The sequence below is a fragment of the Ochotona princeps genome, chromosome 15 (genome assembly GCF_030435755.1).
Source record: "Ochotona princeps isolate mOchPri1 chromosome 15, mOchPri1.hap1, whole genome shotgun sequence".
In the NCBI taxonomy this organism is placed as follows: domain Eukaryota; kingdom Metazoa; phylum Chordata; class Mammalia; order Lagomorpha; family Ochotonidae; genus Ochotona; species Ochotona princeps.
This window is the reverse complement of record NC_080846.1, coordinates 47,765,394-47,771,495: the sequence shown is the minus strand read 5'-3', so window position 1 is coordinate 47,771,495 and position 6,102 is coordinate 47,765,394. Positions and strand designations below refer to the sequence as shown.

Sequence of the window (6,102 nt, the reverse complement as noted above, 5' to 3'; positions counted from 1 at the left end):
ATATCCAAGAGTAAGGAACTGGATAGATGTCTTAATGTCTATTTGGTAAAAACTGAATGATCCTAAAAAGTCTTTTTCTTTTCACATTTAAAATATCAAAGAATGGTCATAATAAAGCATTAATTAAAAGGAAAAAGAAAAAGAAAATGGAGGAACATGTTACAGGAAGACCCCAAACTCTCTATAAAGTTTATACAGCTGTGTATGCAGTTTGTGAATTTCTTAACATATATGCCTGCCAAGAAAGAAATTGTCATGATCAACCAAAATGTTCGGAGTCTAACTAGTCTTTAAAAAATCTTCCGACAAGAATCAATAAGCAGAGGTTCTGAACTGCCCATCCCACTAGATACACTCTCCTAAGAGAAGAAATGATGTAGCGTAGACTACTAGAGAAACAGAACAAAGGCACAGACCAGGGAGGGTCAGGAAGTCAGGACCGGGGACTGGAGCCCAGTCTACCCACTCCAGAGCTGCTCTCTGTCCGCCCCGCCTGGGGCTGAAGTGTTGGGTTTCAGGGTTTCAGGGTATTTCACTTTGTAGCAAGTCGGCAGAGGGGTCCTTTAAGAACCAGGTGCTGGCCTGAGGCAGGGGTTGCAGCAGCAGGTTAGGCCTCTCTCTGCTCGTACCTGTACACCAGGTCAGTGTGTTGGTTGAGTCTTGGCTTCTCTGGGCTTCTGATTGAGCTTCCTGCTGATAAGTCTGGGAGGCAGCAGATGGTGGCTCAAGTACTGATACGGGAGAGCTGGATGGAGTTCCAGGCTCCTGGTTTGGGGGTGGTGGAGCCTTTGGCTATTACTAGCACGAAGCAAGTGGACCAGAGAGGAAGATCTTTTTTTTCCTCTCCCTCTTCTTCTGTCATGGTGCCTTTCCAAGAAATTAAACAAAATAAAACAACTTTATAAAACAAGGAAAGAAAAAAAAAAAAGTAATCAAAGCACAGATGTCTCGTCTTGTTAAAACAGCACCTGTGCAGTGACAGTTGAAGAGCAATCGCAGTGTCCACGATGACACGGACATACACTGCTCTGCAAGTTAAAAAGCCTGGGGATGTATTTTATTATTCCTCTTTGGAACCTGTGAGGTTAAGTGGGACCTTGAGCCAGTGGCTCTGAAACCTTAATTTGCATCAGAATTTCCTGGAAGCCTGGTGGCTGTGCCCTGACCAAAGGGTTTTTTAAGTCGGTGGGACCTGAAAATTTGCATTTCTAACCCGTTGCCTGGCTGCTGGTCCTGGAACCGCCCACCCTAGGTCACGTTCTACATTCTCAGTGAAGCCAGATGGTGAGCTAGGAAAGTGGTCTACCTCTCCCAGCTCTCCACAGGTGCTGTTAGTTCACATAGGACTGTTATAACAAGAGTAAACAGTACCTGTGTACTTTCTCAGCGATCTGGGTGCTAAGATCAAGGTGGCAGCAGGGTTGGTTTCTGTTGAGACCTTGGCTTACAGATGTCTCCTCTGGCAGGGTTCATTTCTGGTTTCTGTGTCCAAGGGTCCTCTTACAGTGACAGCACTCTGATTGTATGAGGATCCACCTGAACGGCCTCCCCTCCACCTAATGGCCCCTTCAAAGGCCCCGGCTTACAAATACAAGCCCATTCTGAAGTATTAGGGTTAGGCATCCAACATTAGAATCTTGGGGGAGAACTAATTAAACCTGTAACAAGTCATCCCCTTTCCTTCCCCTGGCACCATTGGCTCATACACCATACACATACCTGTGAGAGTACTGACTTGATCTTAGCTCAAGCATGTCATTTGCACAAAATCACGATCGTGGTACAAACAGGTTGTTTCAACTTATTGAGACCAAGTAAATGAGCTCATAAAAACCAGAGTACAGTGCTTTAGCGCCCTCACACTACACTGCTCATGGTTTTCTGGCGTGCACTCCCCTGCCCTACAGTGCTTGGTGGCTTAAGGTGTGTCCTGCTGTTCAAAAAAGTGTCTTTTCCCTCACTGTATCTCTCAGCATCCTCCGTACTTAACACTGTCCCAGCCATGTCCTAGTTGGAGGCCTGGAAATGCCTGCTGAGATGGGTGCCTGAGTCCAGCTCCAGCTGAGTTCGAAACTTGAGAAGGGTGCATGGATGAGGCACAAAGAGGAGCGAGATGGACCACCACAATTCCAGGATCAAAATGAACAATGCGAGAAAGCTGTCCGCTTTATTTATACAGAAGCAGTCAAACTCTGGCTCAGACTTTTTACGTCATGGTCAAGTGGGTGTTCCCAAGGATAATTCTGCTGTTTGTTTCACCTTAAAGCACGGTGTTATCCATCCTGGCCCTGTGGTCAGGACATTCTCAATAACGGTGCATATCAATCAGTAATACATTCCTACTACAATCGTCATCCTACAACTTTATCTTGAATTAGTTAAGGGAGGAAATGCATCACAGAAGGAGGGAGTTAAAGATCAAAGATGGTCAATAGGGGCAGCAGAAACAGAGACAGCATGAATTGTAAAAGGCCCTTTTGCCAAGATGTATTGGCAACATTAGCTTCCAAGCTCACATTGGTAGTAAAGACCAACTCCACAGAGCCATGTAAGGCCTAAATAGATTACAGAAATCCCAGCGGGGTTGTCCGGTGTCCATGCAAAGGGAGGCGGAGCTGCATTCAGGTGGTTGTAGAGACATCCGCCAGGCCCTGCCTGCAATGGAACAACACTCTTCACACCTTCCTGTCTTCCACACCCACCATACGGATCCCAGCATATGCTCTAATTCTTTTTTCATTTCTTCTTTGTAAAACTGTTATTCTTTTAGATGATCTAACCTTAATCCAACCAGAGGGAAGAATAAACTATACCAAATGAAAATAAAATGTCCAGAAGAAATTTTTTTGAAGATTTTTTTAAATTGGACAGGCAAATATACAGAGAGAAGGGGATACAGAGAGGAAGATCTTCCATCTGCTGATTCACTCCCCAAGTAGCCAAAACAGCCAGAACTGAGTTAATCAAAAGCCAGGAGCCAGAAGATTCTTCCGGGTCCCCCATGCAGGTTCAGGGCCCCAAGCCCTTGGGGTCATCCTCCACTGCTCTCCAGGCCATAAGCAGGGAGCTGAATGGGAAATGGAGCAGTCCAGATACGAATGGGATCCCGACAACTGCAAGGCAAGGATTTAGCCACTAGGCTATTGTGCCAGGCCTAAGAAATTGTTTTACATTATTAAAATACTGAGCCAAAAAAAATTCAGCAAGTTTTATGGTACATATCCAATAAACTTCTAAACATACTTCTCACAGTCTTGTCATTCATTTTTTGTTGAATACCGATTTGATATAAATCAGTACTACAGAGGCTTGGGGCTCTCGTAGATGAATATACTTTGTTCCCTGCTATTAAAGAGGTGAGTTGTCAAAAGTGCAATGTGACATGTCACCACTTGCAAGGACTAGTGAAAATATAGTGAAGCCCAACTCCTTTTTAGCCAGCGCTTTCAAACTTTAAAGGGGCTCTGGAGGCCGTGTTACCCAGCTTGGGGTCGCTAGTTCTCTGGGCACCACTGCTACCTTCATCCAGTCCAGTGAGACATCAATTAATATGGAACAGGTTGGTTTACAGGGCTGGTCACCAGGTATGGGCTAGGACATGAAAACGCTTCCTGCAGCACTGAGTGGGAAGACAAACTTTTTGGCAAAAGCCCGTACAACTAACATAGTGTATACTTCTGTGAAGGACGTTTACAATGCACAACACTTGTCGCATTGTGCATGCTGAACAACTTGAAAAGAAAAGCAGTCCCTCCCTTCACCGCGGTTTACTACAAGGATTACTGGGACCAGGAGGGTCTAATTTTTTTTTTTCACCCCTAAAATCGTACTCGAAAAATGGCGGGAATTCACTTCGGTTCACAAAGGCGGGACGGTTCAAAATTTAAAAACAGCTTATGACCCCGACGTGATTCGAACACGCAGCCTTCTGATCTGGAGTCAGACGCGCTACCGTTGCGCCACGAGGTCCTGCTGGGCTGTGGCTCGCGCAGCTTCTTAGGACTGGGATAAAATGGCGCCCACGTCTTCCGGAGCACGGTCGCCTCCTGTGTCCCTCCACTCGGTCCCGGCCCGAGCCGGAGGGCGCCATCTTTCAGCGCCCACTTTCCTGCCAGCCAGGTCGGGCGGCGAACCGGCCGAGCCAGGAAGCCGGTCCCCCTTGGGGTTCCTTCCCCTCGGGCGGCTTCCGCCCCGCCCCGCCGCGGCCCCGCCCTCGCCCCGCCCCGTCCCCCCGCGGCCCCGCCCTCGCCCCGCCCCGTCCCCCCGCGGCCCCGCCCCGGCCTCGCGAGCGGGGTTCGCGACCGGGGGGCGGGGAGAAGGGGCCGCCGCGCATGCGCAGCTGGCGACGGGAAGCCCGCGCCCGGGCCAGGCTCGCGAGGGCCCTCCCAGCACGATCCCAGCACGATCAAACGTGTTCACTCAGAGAGGAAGGATTCATGCCCCAGTGAGCATTCAGTTTTGCCGTCATCCGTTTTTGATAAGTCGCGGTTGTGTCCTTGAAGCAGAGGACAATATAGCTTTGCCATAGCTGACCGGAAATGTTGCGTAGGAAAAAATCACAACCTGGCAAGCCTCCCAAAAGGATAGTACAACCTCCCCGTCGGGGAATTGAACCCCGGTCTCCCGCGTGACAGGCGGGGATACTAACCACTATACTAACGAGGAGCTGTGTCTGTGCTCCTCCTCAGGTGTCCCTTCAGGGCGCACGGAGCGTCCCGCCCTCGGCCTCAGAGAACGTTCTCTGCCGGAAAGCGCGGCTCCCGCCTTCTGTGGTGGGGAATGGTGAGGACAGCGTCCTTCCCTCAGCAGAGGCTGTCGTGGGGCCGGAGGTGACCCCGAGGGGTGGGAGTCGGGGCGACGCTCCGCCGAGGGCCCGAGGGGCCGAGGGTCGCAGGGCCCCGCAGGCCGCTTCCCGCGGCTTCCCGCGTTCGGGGCCGCGCCTGGCCCGAGGCCGCCCGCTCCCAGGGCCGCGACCTTCCCCGACAGGATGGAGGGAGGGCCTCGCGCGGGAACTTGGGAGTTCTTCAACTCAGACGCCTTAAAGAATCCCTGGGAACTGGTGTTGGTCTGCATCGCCCGTTCTGCGGCGGCATTTTCCCTCTGATGAAAGGCACAGTTTATTTAATGAAAATGTCAAACAGGCTGATGGAGGCGTGTTTTCCGCCCCTCAGTCTACACCAAGAGGCTGGAGGCAGAGCCCCAGGGGCGCGGATCCCCGTTCCGCTTCGGAACCTGCCCTGCTTCTTGTGGGCTCCAAGGTGCACCGCGGTAACGGTGATGGGGTCAGCGGCGGAACCCGAGGGCGGCGGGCACCCCCTGGGCACCCCTGGGCACCTCTGCCTTCTCTCTGTGCCTCCTGTCCCCACGTGGTCCGAGGCCCCGGCAGAGCCAGGGTCGCAGTCCCAGCCTCATCCCGGCCGCTCCGTCCCCGGGCTGAGGGGACTCTTGCCTGAGTCAGCAGAGAGGCCCCGCCGCACCTGCCGTCCACCTTCCTAAAATGGAGCGGAGGAGAGGGCCATTAACCCGACAGGGTAAGGGAGCGAGGCATCCCGCACCGTCAGCAGTGCGAGGAAGGAAAGGCTAAAGCAGCGGCTGGCAGGACAAAGGGCATGGCCAGGGCTTGGGGAGGAAATCACACACTGGCCAGTGGGTGCTGTTGGAAGTTCCAAATTTTTCGCAGCTGCGGTCACTTTGTGTAGCTCGTGGTAGCTAACAAAGTGACCCACATTCATTTGTCCTTTCGGCAGCCCTGTGAGATCAACAGGGCAAATGTTTTTTCCAATCCCTGTTTTCCAGTGGATAAGAACAAGTAGGAAGTAGCAAAGGACTAGGAATGACCGACATTAGACCCAGAGCAGGGTTCCCCGTGCAATGCCAACGGCAGACACTTCCCGACTAGTGTCAACAGACGCGTCGCTTGTACTTACATTAGTATTTACAAACCTCGGATTACTTGGCAGGCACTGTAGTTTTCATTCACCTGTTAAACCTACAAGGTGTCGGCTATTGTTTTAGATACAGGGGGCGTTTTGGGTGGATAAGTCTGGAGGAAGGCACTATGGCATAGTGTGATAAGCCTCGGCCCGTGGAGCCAGCAACTCA

At 51.5% G+C, this 6,102-nt stretch overlaps 2 non-coding genes across 2 annotated transcripts; both read right to left on the bottom strand.

Moving 5' to 3' along the window:
* Nucleotides 1-3,897: 3,897 nt before the first annotated feature.
* TRNAW-CCA (transfer RNA tryptophan (anticodon CCA)) lies at nucleotides 3,898-3,969 on the bottom strand. The gene has a single exon. It is a non-coding gene; the product is annotated as a tRNA-Trp (tRNA).
* Nucleotides 3,970-4,593: 624 nt separating this feature from the next.
* TRNAD-GUC (transfer RNA aspartic acid (anticodon GUC)) lies at nucleotides 4,594-4,665 on the bottom strand. The gene has a single exon. It is a non-coding gene; the product is annotated as a tRNA-Asp (tRNA).
* Between the last annotated feature and the right edge of the window lie 1,437 nt (nucleotides 4,666-6,102).